Raw genomic sequence first — 14,457 nt, 5'->3', positions numbered from 1 at the left:
GATAACAAAACACGCCATGATCCTAATGTCCAGCTTCACTTCTATACGAGAATAGATACAGACTTATTGATAGATAAAATAGTCTGCTGTAGACTGCTCGTATATCTTGGAATGTAGAGAATACTCCTCCAATATGCTTAGATGTACTTCAGACTATACAATGTATTGTCGGACCTATCTATCATTCCTAAGCTGGACATTAATGCCTAGAGATGTCTAACGGATGTGATAAATGTTGATGTCTACAGTGAACACTCCTACTAAGGTTAATGTATCGGAATCTTGTTAAATTGTAAAGTAGCCTAACATTTGATTTGATACTTGATGGTGATTTTCTTGTTTCATAAGTAACTAATGTCCGATTATTCCAAACTATTGACATCACATTTGACGGTTGGTGCTCTGAATCTCATGGCGTTAATATACGAGGTGACAAGCGTGATGTAATTACCTAGATTTTCTCAACTTGTTTAAACACAAATAGTTGAAAATGTCCACTTGGATATTTGTTGTTTAATGCTTATCACAATTAAGTGTAATTTGGAATTGGCGACCATATTTTACTCTGTGATTTTGGCTTTAGGGTGATACACTTGTGTGGTGATTGCACAAAGTTATGGTGTGCGATGTAGGCATAAAGTCTACACGATGTGATGAATGTGCGGGTATACCGTGCATTCTGTATGTGCGGTTATATGTGTTGTTTCTTTTACACGATACTATATTTGTTTTAATCGCTTTTCGAATAAATATTGAACTTACCATTTGCCGGTTTGCCTTTTCTCTGAATCCGTACACGTTTCTGAAATGGAATTACTTTAATCTATTAAGTGTTCAAAAAGCAAGATCAGAAGTATTATTTAAAACATTTTTTTTCAATAAATCAAACAATAAAACAAAATCTTCATTGAAGCCGAACCAAAAATATGAGTAAGTATATTTGTGAGTTTACGTCAGCGATATGTCTATATATCTCGGTACGTATCACGTCATCAAACGTAGTCCCGATCAAATGGTAAACATTTGTATCACGTGACTAAATGCTGGAAACAGCTTCTACTCTTAATTTGATAGTCTGGGAGTTATATAACGCCCATCATTAATACGATGATATTAATGCATGTTTAAAGGCAGCCCAGACAAGTAAAGGATATTCATTCATGGTTAATACTGTATGATTATCATTATGTAAGTACACGCGTACCTTTCCTATCGACAAACGTGACATTGCATATCAGGTTAACGTTGTCGATATCTCTGCAGCGCAGGCAGCGCAATGTGATGTGTCCAATACCCTTGCTGAGCTGGTTAAAGTGTCAGACTGTTTCTTTGCAGTGTCTTTCTTCTTTCTTAAATTAATCGACCTGTTTATGTTATTTAACACATCACTTAACATTGTAATTATAATTTCAAGAATATATGTCATTTGCATCCTTCTATGCATATTAGTTGATAATTGTTTGATTTTAAGACATCATATTAACAATCAGGGCCATTTAAGGACGGACTTTCATGGATGCATTAAGTTGAGTGGATATTACTTTGGACGAATTCTAGAAATCGGAGAAAAAGTTTCATGTTATAGCAAATATTTGGCCGGTCAGTACGAGTTACCTCCCTCACGAAAACGTAAGGTTAACGTTGGATAATACATTTACTATATGCAAATGAGCTGTACCATTGTCATGCAACACAATTGGTTTGTATAAGAGGAATCACATGGTAGGTTGGGAGGGTGGGATATCAGATACGTTCATTGCCCAAAGTACTGTTCGTATAATCTCCTCTGAACACCAGTCAGTACCGTGAGTGTGAAATAACTGGATTTACTTAACGGTTTAGCAATACAATACGAGGCTTTACTTGTAAATATTGTCCACTTGCTCCGCAAAGTAACCAAGTGACTATCATCTTGGGCAAGTTAAATATGTAATATCTAAAGAGACATGAAGGAATTACAAGGCGTATCTGATTGCGTTTCGGTACATTTCATTTAAACAAAAAATTGATGAAATTTGCAAAGTTGTGGTTGTAAATCCGCCCAGGCTCCTATTTTTTTTTTTTTTTTTTTTTTTTTTTAATTTTGCAATGTTACATGCCTACTTTATATGTGCTTAAAAAAGTCATAAAGGCCCTATAACATTTTTTTTTTCTAAAAAATACTTTTTTAGGTATTTGCAATAAATGACTCTAAATTTAAAAAAAAATGCTCATAGACACCATAATAAAACAACACAGTTAGGGATATAATTTTTTCTAAACTGACACTTGTACTATAAAATAAGTGGATTTTTTTCCTTGCTTTTTCCCTAACAGTTAAAAAAACGAACAGCTAGATATGTTCTTAGAAGAACAAATAGTTTCCTTTTTAATATTAGAAATAAAAGAAATATTGGAATATATTGGGAAGAAATATATTTTTTGTCAGCAACGCCAACTCAGAAGATACAAATTAAAATTATCAATCTCATTTATGTAGATAAAACTATTTTGAATTGAATTAGATATGATTTAAGAGGAAAACAGAGCTACATTTTATTTCAAATAAAATATATTTAATCTAAAAGACTATCAGAAACACAAAGGCTATAATCTTAATTTTGACTAATCAAGGGGCCTTTATTTCGTTACAATGGCAGCAATGTATTTAAAACTGTTACTATCTCATTCGGCATACCTACAATTCATTTGAAGCAATTTTCACATATAGCTAATAATATATAAATTTCAATAAATTAGATACCTCTTTTTTATTTTCATAGCAACTAATGTTTTTGAAAGTGATGTCATGTTACTCAGCATACTTCATAAACCCTACTTATAAATTTCTTTTAAATCTGACAATATCTGAATTTTAGCCAATCAGTACCTCCATTTTGTTACCATAGCAACAAATCTTTTTGAAAGTGAATCCATGATATTCAATTTACCTCATAACCATATTGTACTAATTTTCTTATCAATCTGTTTTTTATTTAAATTTCAGCCAATCAGAAGCCTCCATTTTCTTACCATGGTAACCAAAACATTTTTATTATCTAAAATTATTACTATACACTAATTTTTACTTACATTGGACTCTGATATCTTAAACTAGAGATGTTGAGCTTGATGTATTAACAAAACAAGAGTTTTGTTGCTACCTACATGTACACTCACCGTTCTCTCTGATTTTATTTTTAAACTAAATCACAAATTGACAGAGAATGTCATGGAAGTATTTTTAATGCAGAGAAAAATATGGATTTTAATATGGTGAAATGAGATGACAAAGAGCAATATTTCGTTTTCAATTTTTTCTCAAAGCTAAAGGGTAAATGTTTTGTTAAAATTACATATTTAAAAAAAAAAAAAAAAAACGTTCAAAATCTGAAAAAAATTACTCAGATATAAGTTATACGATTTACTCAAATGATTTATGAATAAAAAAATATTTAACAAAGGATGGTATATTTTGATATATTTGTGCAAGTAGTTTTATTGAAAATAAACACGAGGTTTCAAGCCCTTTGGTCCTTTTAAAATCACAAAAGGAAAAAATAGTCTTACGTTAAGGGGCAACTAGTATTACTTTCGATATGCAAAGACTAAAGAAAATTGGCCTGTTGGCATTTTCTATGGCACTTTTAACATAAGCTTGAACACCATCTTTAGGAATTACGAAAAGACTGTACAGATTATATGGTTTGGACACTTTTTGCCCCCCCCAAATTAATCGATTTTGTGAACTGAGTATCAAAAACTAAAATTGCTGCATTTGACATTTGAGTACACCTCATCACTTGTTTAAAAGTCTTCTAATTTTGTAGATTTAAGTTGCCATGGTAACCATCCAAAATATGCATAAATTAACTGAGCTTGATTTATTTTTCATTTGTTGCCTACTTTTGATAGTTTTTGTCTAAGAAGCATATTGAGAATAGTGAACTTAGCAACTACAGCTACAATGAATGATTGCCATACCTTTTCTACCATATATGTACTCAATATTTTATATTAAACACTAAATAACAGGTTTGAAATGTGATAAATTTGAGGACTAAAAAGCGGCAAACCATAGTCATTTGGCATAAGACAAGAACATTGACTGAATACAAATCCGCGGATTATTCATTGTGATTCAGAAGCTTTGATACACAATGAATAATAAACGTAAATTACTTGACCACTATGGCTGTAAAATTAAATGTTGAAAAAGGTGTATAAGGAAAAAAACCGAAAATGTAAAATACCTAACAAATTCTAACACCAGTACACCGGATATAGCTACAGTAGACGCGACAATACAAAATAAGGATTTTCCTTTATAAAATAAGTATATGATCTTATTTTTTTGTTTCAAAAATCACTATAGTGTCGCTATAAAGTTTCATTTTATAAACAATAAAACGAATTATCCTTGTGATAATATCTATGTAGTTTAATACGTTTCACGCAGCTAAGGGCATTAAAGAACAGTCTCTGTACGTGACGTGTTGTGTGTGTATTCATCAAGAACTGTATTTATTGCCGAAGTGCCAAATGTATCCCGACGCCAGCCAATGTTTTTTTTTTTTTTTTTTTTTTTTTTTCACTCAGAGTTGAGAATATTAATTTTTTGAGCATTTTCTTTTATTCTTTTCATTTTCATAAAAATACCGATTCATGCAATATACATACATACATACATACATACATACATACATACATACATACATACATACATACATACATACATACATACATACATACATACATACCTACATACAATGCATGCATGCATGCATACATACATACACACATACATATACACACACACACACACACACACACACACACACACACACACACACACACACACACACACACACACACACACACACACACACACACACATACATACATACATACATATTGTACACATTTATTATCTACATCTAAATACTCTATTAACATGTACATGTATGTAACATTTGAACATAATCACTCATTCATCAAATAATATAATTGATTAGTTTAATTTGCTCACTTAATATTCTCGTTTCATCATAGTGGGTGAACGATTATTATTTTATTTACATATTTTTCAAATATTAATAAGTAAAGAAATAATTGCAATTCATCCATCATGGATGCTGATAAGTAATGTAAGCATATAACGAAAGCAGGCGGAGGCGCGCGGAGCCTGATCAATTGCACAGAGAGCCAAATTTCCGTGTTGGTCTTATCTACTCTAGCCACATTGATCTGGCTATCTGTACAATTGACCAGGCCTTTTGTAATTACTTAGTATATTATTTTGATATTATTTTGGTAAGTAAGTAAGTAAGTAGAAGACGGTCAGAGAAAAAAGTTCATTGATAGAAAATCCGGATATAATACACCTTTCCGGATCCATAGCAAAACTGTATTAGGTAGTACCACATAACATCCGGTTCAAAAACACGAGGTCCTGGAATATACTAACGCTGAATAAAATGGTAAATATATCCACATTTGTATCATATTATCATGTCTTACATATTACACATTAGTCAAAGTATTTTGATTGTCTGTGATTATAAAAAAAATAGAAAAAATTAGAAACTATAGGCAGTGTTACATAATTGTCTGTCATTATCAGCTGATTATGTAAGAATGTTTTTGAGTTCGGAGTATTTTTCTAGGAGGGTTGAAATTTTGGTTCCAGTCAAGTGCACTCTATTATTAACTTGTAAAAATAAGTGAAGGTTTTCTGATAGGACCGCTTTAAATATTTTGAAGGCTGATAAGGGTGTCTGTCGTTTATTTTGATATTTAATTATATTTCTAACTTTCCATATGACCCATTTAAAAAGTGAAAGTTATTGTACTGACAAACCGATTTTCATCGTCGTCTTCACCAATCAAAATGTCCTTGTCTTCTTAACGTGTGTCGATCAAATTTGCTAATAAATCACATATAAAACGCCAGCCAATGTTCATCGAGTGATAAATGCTGGTATATAGCAGCACCTGCTGTCTAGAGAATTATCATGTCTGGAAAAATAAATACTCTATCTCCTTCATGCTTTATAGACTCTTTATGTTAAACGTTTCAAAATCATATTTTGCAAAAAAAATATTTATTGGAACTAATATTACCGGACGAGGAGAAAAACAAATATTTAATTTTATCGGTGTACCTACGATACCACGAACGATGATAGTTCGAAAACGTCACAGTGTGGACAGAAATATCAGGGAACGGATATCATTGACTAAATAAACAGGATTTCTACAGTCTTGGAATTGCTCCATCTGGACAATGGATGCACTTAAACGGTCAATAGAGGCTCTGACAACATCTACACAAGGTCACGACATTTCGTTCCAGGTTAATATATATATAAGCTTTGTTGTGCGCTTTGGGCGAGATGACTACATATACAACAAAATATTCTCACATCTATTTTACACTATTTCGGCCCCAAAAAAATCAAGATGGTGGAAGCAGCAAGTTGACCATCTCGAAAGGTCGCCAGAATGTGACCATTAATAGGATGTTGTCACATCCTTCATCAAACGGAGTGAAAATGATATATATTGGTTTTGAGGACACAAACGGATTATAGACTCGGTGTATCTAAAATTATATACATCGTCTTGAGTTGTACTGTGTGACCTAGTGCTCAAAACATATATAACATTCGTGGTGTTACATTATAGTTACTTACTGAGTCCTGCAGTCCAGTTACGAAACTAAATATACAGCTTCGTAAAAGTGATACATACGAAAATATCCATTCAGCTGTCTAAACGAACGGTTTTAGTACCCCCAAGTCTCTCGATGGCGCTAATAACGAGCACAATCGGGATATCTGTATCATATTGAAATTATGTGAAAAGTCTGTATTCATGTGGTTAGGTTTTTGAGAAAAAGCTTTAAATCGTACGCTGAAAACTTATACACAATACGATTGAATTGTGCTTTACTCAGATGTGCTTTATCCATTTGAAAGCTAAGTGAAGTTGCGATAGAGCTTAGGAAAACAGGAGTGGTTGCATAGCGGAATCAAATTGTAACGATCTGTTTTAAGTGCGTTTATATTAAGAAATCGTGATTCAAACAAGTTATTTATACATAACATTATCCGTGATTATACGTTATCTACGTAATATCTGTTATATAATATGTACTTTATGAATGAACTTCTGTTGCCAAAATAGACAAATAAAACATAAAAGCTCTTCACTCGTCTGTTCAGAGTTGCGTGCGGGATGTACGTAATGTGTATTATCGTAATTAGGTAGACAATACCATGGACTGTTATGGCTATGCTGTATAATACCACTGACACCACCCAGACAGTGTCAACGAGACTATTCCCTCTGATTGTCACATCAATGTTACACCAAACTTGTAAAGATGTATACTTTACGACTTAAGTATAACTTGGTTTAACGCCGTTGGAGTGCCAGCAAATTATCCTTTGTATGGCCGCGAGAGTCTTTATGGGGTGTAAGGTCATTTGGTAGGAGACAAACAGCATGTCATAATCTCCTGCGGCCGAACGTGTATTTGTGCGGGTATCTTAGGAACACGGTCGACTGTTTGTCATCTAACACATAGTGTCATGGGGCCAATACGTCTCGAAAGCAAAAAAAAAGGAGATCTAAAAGTACATAGTGACAAACAATTTAAAAATCTTGTTTTGCGAGGCGTCAAGTACCATAATTAGTAAAATTAAAAAAAAAAAAAAATAAAAAAAAACAAACAAACAAATAAACTAAAAACGGTAACATAGCTATCATAATTTAAATTATGATATTGACCTCTCCACCGATTCACTGATAAAGACTTGTCACCACATTTTCTGCAAAACCTTTTTTGAAAATTGTACATATGTATCAGCTAAATATTCTATAGTTCGTTGCATCGAACAGTGAGATCGAAACAATGTCGATAGTGTGAATGTTTGTACGTACATGGATAATTTAAAACATATCCTATCTTAACGGCAATGAAATTTATCATGAATATATCTCAAGGTTTAAATAGGTAGTAAGAGTGTACTTAGAACTATTGCAATGTTTAAATAACAAATTGGGAATACACTTTATCCGTCTTTACCTAAAAAGCCTTGTTCCAAAAGTCATTCATTTATGTGTTTGTAAATAAATAAAAAAAACTTACACATCGTGCATGTATGTGCGGGTATCTTTGGTCGACCGTTTATCTCAAATTAAATAGTTTCATGGGGCCGATAACGTCCCGAGAGCATAACAAGGTCTGAAGGTGCATAAAAACAAGTAGTTTACAGTCATTTCTGTTTACACAGATAAGAGAAACGTCTGCCAATTTTGACATGTAACGCTGAGACAAACTGCCAAATAAAGACTCGGACCAGTACACACCAACCTGTTATATCATACATGTACTTAATTGATGGTCAGGGCTAAGCCGGATTACGACTTTTGACGACTATTGTGAGTGTTTCAACCCGGGATAGAAACTGGAGCCTTCCACAACAAAATATACATGTAACATAACACACTCTAGAGATAGAAAATTAGCAAGGATAAAAAAGGAACCATTCATGCGTCGGCATTTCAGGCAATATTTGGGTTAATTCAGTAACTTATAAAATCACATTACATATATTTACTACAATCAGGTCCTCATCGTTGTATCGGGAAACACGGGACTCCTAGTTCGACACTGGATGTGGTTCTCTACTACTAATCACGAAGACGCCAATTGATTGTTTTAATTAATACTTATATTAATTAAAGTAATCAAATATGTCTTGCAAAGTAATTTGAACACGATTAACCGACAGCTCTGAAATGACCATCGCTATCAACGGAAAAAAATAAACATTTAAATAACTATTCGCTGTTAGTTATATCGGGTCATTATAACGAAGACATTCGATCCCATACACACTACAGACATTTGATTTCTTTGTTTCACTAGTACAGACATTCGATCCTTTGTCACACTAGTATAAGACATTTGATCCTTTGTGTCGTCACTATTACAAATTAGATCTTTTGTGTCATCGGGGACATTCACTAATCCTTTGTGTCACTAGTACAGTATTAGATCTTTTGTGTCATCACTAGTACAGACATTCCCTTTGTGCCGTCACTAGTACAGAATGTGCCGTCACGTGCAGACATTCGATCCTTTGTGTCGTCACTAGTACAGACATTCGATCCTTTGTGTCGTCACTAGTACAGACATTCGATCCTTTGTGCCGTCACTAGTACAGACATTCGATCCTTTGTGCCGTCACTAGTACAGACATTCGATCCTTTCTGCCGTCACTAGTACATACATTCGATCCTTTGTGTCGTCACTAGTACAGACATTCGATCCTTTGTGCCGTCACTAGTACAGACATTCGATCCTTTGTGCCGTCACTAGTACCGTCATTCGATCCTTTGTGTCGTCACTAGTACAGACATTCGATCCTTTGTGCCGTCACTAGTACAGACATTCGATACATTGTGTCGTCACTAGTACAGACATTCGATCATCTGTGCCGTCACTAGTACTGTCATTCAATCCTTTGTGCCGTCACTAGTACATACATTCGATCCTTTGTGCCGTCACTAGTACAGACATTCGATTCTTTGTGTCGTCACTAGTACAGACATTCGATCCTTTGTGCCGTCACTAGTACAGACATTCGATCGTTTGTGCCGTCATTGTACTGTCATTCGATCCTTTGTGTCGTCACTAGTACAGACATTCGATCCTTTGTGCCGTCACTAGTACAGACATTCGATCCTTTGTGCCGTCACTAGTACAGACATTCGATCCTTTGTGCCGTCACTAGTACAGACATTCGATCCTTTGTGTCGTCACTAGTACAGACATTCGATCCTTTGTGTCGTCACTAGTACAGACATTCGATCATTTGTGCCGTCACTAGTACATTCATCTGTGCGTATAGTACAGACATTCGATCCTTTGTGCCGTCACTAGTACAGACATTCGATCCTTTGTGCCGTCACTAGTACAGACATTCGATCCTTTGTGCCGTCACTAGTACAGACATTCGATCCTTTGTGCCGTCACTAGTCTAGTACAGGCATTCGATCCTTTGTGTCGTCACTAGTACAGACATTCGATCCTTTGTGCCGTCACTAGTACAGACATTCGATCCTTTGTGCCGTCACTAGTACAGTTCATTTCGATCCTTTGTGCCGTCACTAGTGACGTCACTAGTACAGACATTCGATCCTTTGTGCCGTCACTAGTAGTACAGACATTCGATCCATTGTGCCGTCACTAGTCTACAGACATTCGATCCATTGTGCCGTCACTAGTACAGACATTCGATCCTTTGTGCCGTCACTAGTACAGACATTCGATCCATTGTGCCGTTACTAGTACAGACATTCGATCCTTTGTGCCGTCACTAGTACAGACATTCGATCCTTTAGATGTCTCATCAACATTTATCGTTTCTGGAATGGTAAATATTTAAAACAAAACTGTGTTTAAAAATAAGTCTACATTCAAATGGAGATGAAATGCCAATGTTGCATTCACTTTGTCTGTATATTTTGTTTTTACAAATATTGCCATTAGGTAAAATTTTAGTTCATTTCTATTAACAAATTGAATCTCGTTGACCTTATAATGTTCCTTCCTTGTGTTGCGGTAAAGCCTTGTCAATGTCAATATAAGCTGACTCCTTCGTTCTACGTTCTAATGGTCCTCAAAGTATCCACGTAATATGTTTATCTGTTAGTTCGTCTCAAATGTACATCAATGTATTGAAAAATCACAAAACAGAATTCGGATGTAGACATCATAAAAATAGCTTGATGGTATCTCTAAATGTGCATTATATTGTTGGTCTCATCATAAAAAACATGACAAATACAACCTCTTTGACATTTAATTATAACTGTATTTATTTGACGGACATATAGTGCAGCCTATGCCATCCTACCATTAATATGATGATTATGAAATAGTCAAAGGTGTCACCTTATTTCTGTGAATGATTGGTTACTTGGTAAATTAGGCTTGACTTCCTATCCGTATGCAATGTGTTAAGTGTGTGAACGTCTGTATGTTTTGGAAGGTAAAGACACGTTTCAAAAAGGAACAAAAAGAGATTTTCCACCTTATAATTTCATTCAGATGGTTTATGCAGTGTGGTTTTAAGCCAGCATGATTAAAAAAGCCACAAACCTATTCGATCTATGATTTGAACGAGAAAGGCAATTCCATTTTATCTGGACAGATTGACACAGGTTTTTTTACCTCGAATCTTTGGACGAACCAATCATGGCCTACACTCGGGGGAAATAAATAACGGATAAAACGGATTAATTTTCAGTGAAGTCTTCGATCGTGGTAATATGGAAGAATTCAGTACATTGTTTACTCATATCTCAAACCGAACTGTGTCACAACCCTGATACATGGGATTCTAATGGATTCATGGTCCCTCGCGATGGATATTTGAAAGCCCACTGGTAACGCCTGCTACATTGTGATTACTGTTGGTCGTATGTTTCTTAAATCTGAAGAAAACAATTGTCTACTTTAATATGCAAAACCTTCGGCCATTGTGGAGTCTTTACATCTGATATCACTCATCATTCCTATCTCATCCTATTACTTCAGTGAGTAAAACGTGAACGAGTTGGGTTGGCTGTTCGGTATCTTTGGTAGTGATACAGCTAAAGTGTCGATATGACGTAAAGACCCAACTCGATAAGACGGTATATTCTCAGGATATGTAAGGTAATATTGGCTGCTGTTTTGTAGTTAGTGATTCATACCAGGGACCCAAGTATATGGTTATAACAACCCCCGCCCGGTACGTTACAGAAATCTGCATTTAATTATATTTTACCAAATACAGGCAAGTGTACTGAAACACTAATTGAACTCATGATAACACCAATACAAGGGACTAATGTCAAATCATCTCACCAATTCCGAGTGACGACGTATGGATCAGTCTTACCACATAATACCACCTTTGATAGTAATAAGAGTATTTCCGTTGTTGGTATCTCTCTGTTCATGCGGTAAGGTTATCATGTTACAAGATTCTGTAGAATGTTTGTTCCCTTGTAACATTCGGTGTCACAAAAGACCTATTATTATGTAATTGGATAGCGTAGAAATTGAAATAAATCGCCTCGCTATATACTAACGAGAAAGCACATGCGTCGAAAAGCCATGGCCTATGTGGATTCTACAGTAAAATCGTTTACTGACATTTGTGTGATACAGGATAATCACAACCCGAGGGGATATGGCTCTCGATTTGTTAAATATGACGCCTAATTATCATATCAAGAAGGTCGAGATCTCTAGCAACAAATCAGAAGGGATTATATATATTTCACATAACCTGCTAGATATCCAATGACCTAGCCCGTATAATGTTTTCCATATGTCAGTAGTAGAATATAACCTGGAGTGATTTGATTTTCCATATGTCAGTAGTAGAATATGACCTGGAGTGATTTGTTTTTCCATATGTCAGTAGTAGAATATGACCTGGAGTGATTTGTTTTTCCATATGTCAATAGTAGAATATGACCTGGAGTGATTTGTTTTTCCATATGTCAGTAGTAGAATATGACCTGGAGTGATTTTCATTGGTTGTGTCAGGCATCAGAAAAAAAAAAATCACGTGAAGTCAAAAATGGCTGCCTCACATGGATTTTTGTAACACGTTTTTGCGTTGAAGTTCGTTTTACAGTTACCGACGATATACCGCTTCTGTCGCATTCTAAAAAACTGTTAATGCACAAGTGAGTTCACCCACAATATAGCACGCAAAAAATGATAATGCTTAAAAAAAATGGTTGTAAAATTAGTTCGTCTAGTATATTAGTCCTTTCCGTTGACACATCTGATGTAAAGGATGGGGTAGGGGTACAATTTTAATTACTACACTCTAAAGAAACCGTGTTAACGTCAATCGTTCATACGTTAATTATTGTTTAACCCGTTACCATAGCAATAAACAAGTTTATGGCAAATATTAATTAGTAATTGTAACAGTCTTAATGATTATTGGTTGATACATTTTAAATTACCAACTATTACTCGATAACGAATGTCTTAGAATTAAGTACGTGATATGTGAAGTTTTATCACATCGTTGTCGAGTTCCTTGTTGTAGTACATTCCTCTGTGTATTTATTCAAGCGACGATAACTAATGGGTACACGACCCCCAACTAATCATATCCGCCCGACACATTATAAACATGTCTCGGCCAGATTAGGAGGCAATAGTTACTGTGATTGATAAAGGGAATCACTGCCATTATTCGGGAGAGATCAAACAATTTCCTCATAGACAGAGTGGGGTAACTAGTGCACCCGTTGTCAGTATAATGTGGCTTGATGTCATATTCTGTTTAATGACTTTGGCATTATGTTTCCGTGAGATGTAGAGAATACATGGTTAGTATCTTACAATACAAGGTTTATTTTGTTGCGAGAATTAGAAAAGCCGAGATGACGAGGCTTTCCGAGTCAACTCGGCTTTCCGTGTCGTGAACCACAATAAAACTTGTATTGTTAGATACTAACCATGTAGTCTGTTTATCATGCAATCATTATGACATTCGAAACGAAAGGGAATTGTCAGTTATTTACTTGGTTTTGCTCGAAGCAGGATGCTTCTTTAATGCGGAGGAAAAGATTCATTCATTAAACCGAACGAGAGTGTACTCTTTTTTACTTCTGTGGGATATATAGAAGTGCATTCGCAAACAGTACCAGTAATTATATTGCGTGTGTAATATCACTGAAACAATATAAAAATACTTAACATCACACAATTTTTACGGATAAAGCATTTTGAATTGACGGCTAAAGCACAATTTTAACCAGCCGTAGATATCCGTCTACTGGATTTTGTATGTAATTGAAGATTTCAATGGGGGAAAGCTTTCTCTACATTTATTCCGTAACTATAAGCGCTTGAAGCAACACTCTCTTCGGTTGAATGTCAAAATATATTAACAGCGGAAAAACTGGATGAAACATATCGTGCAGAGCCTTTGTCACCTCTAAGACGGTATATGTTATTAGCGGAAAAATCCTATAAGGCGCGATACAAGAACATCATTACCATCCTCATTTCAAGTAAAACCAAATTCGACGGGCCTCCAGCGGATCATTACGGTATATAACGCAAGACTGTTTTGGTACAGTGAAGCATTATATCAGCTTAGGTTGAAGTCAAAATGTTCCCTGATCTGGAACAAATTGTAAAAAGTTCAACCGGTAATGCTAAAATGTCATGACTTATATCTTAGTGAGGAAAAACCTACATCACTCAAAAAGTCCCAAATTTACTCCTTTAGAATCGATGTTGGTTCGATGAAGGTAAGATTTAAGGTGCGTAAAACACTAATCAATAAGACATCAAGTCTAAGGTAGGTGTATTATCCTTTTGTTTTGTGTTTGAACACGCAAAAACCACTATTATATTACTTGTTGTTGCATTCAAGGACA

The 14,457-nt window shown here is 34.9% G+C and overlaps 1 long non-coding RNA gene across 1 annotated transcript in view; it reads right to left on the bottom strand.

Moving 5' to 3' along the window:
- Positions 1–14,457, bottom strand: part of LOC138306247 (uncharacterized) — a 144,123-nt gene that overhangs the window by 62,581 nt on the left and 67,085 nt on the right. Inside the window, exon 2 of the long non-coding RNA XR_011205816.1 lies at positions 763–802. This is a non-coding gene — a long non-coding RNA (uncharacterized lncRNA). The remainder of the gene's footprint in view (positions 1–762; positions 803–14,457) is intronic.

This window comes from Argopecten irradians, chromosome 13, assembly GCF_041381155.1.
Source record: "Argopecten irradians isolate NY chromosome 13, Ai_NY, whole genome shotgun sequence".
In the NCBI taxonomy this organism is placed as follows: Eukaryota; Metazoa; Mollusca; class Bivalvia; order Pectinida; family Pectinidae; genus Argopecten; species Argopecten irradians.
This window is presented reverse-complemented; position numbering and strand designations above follow the sequence as displayed.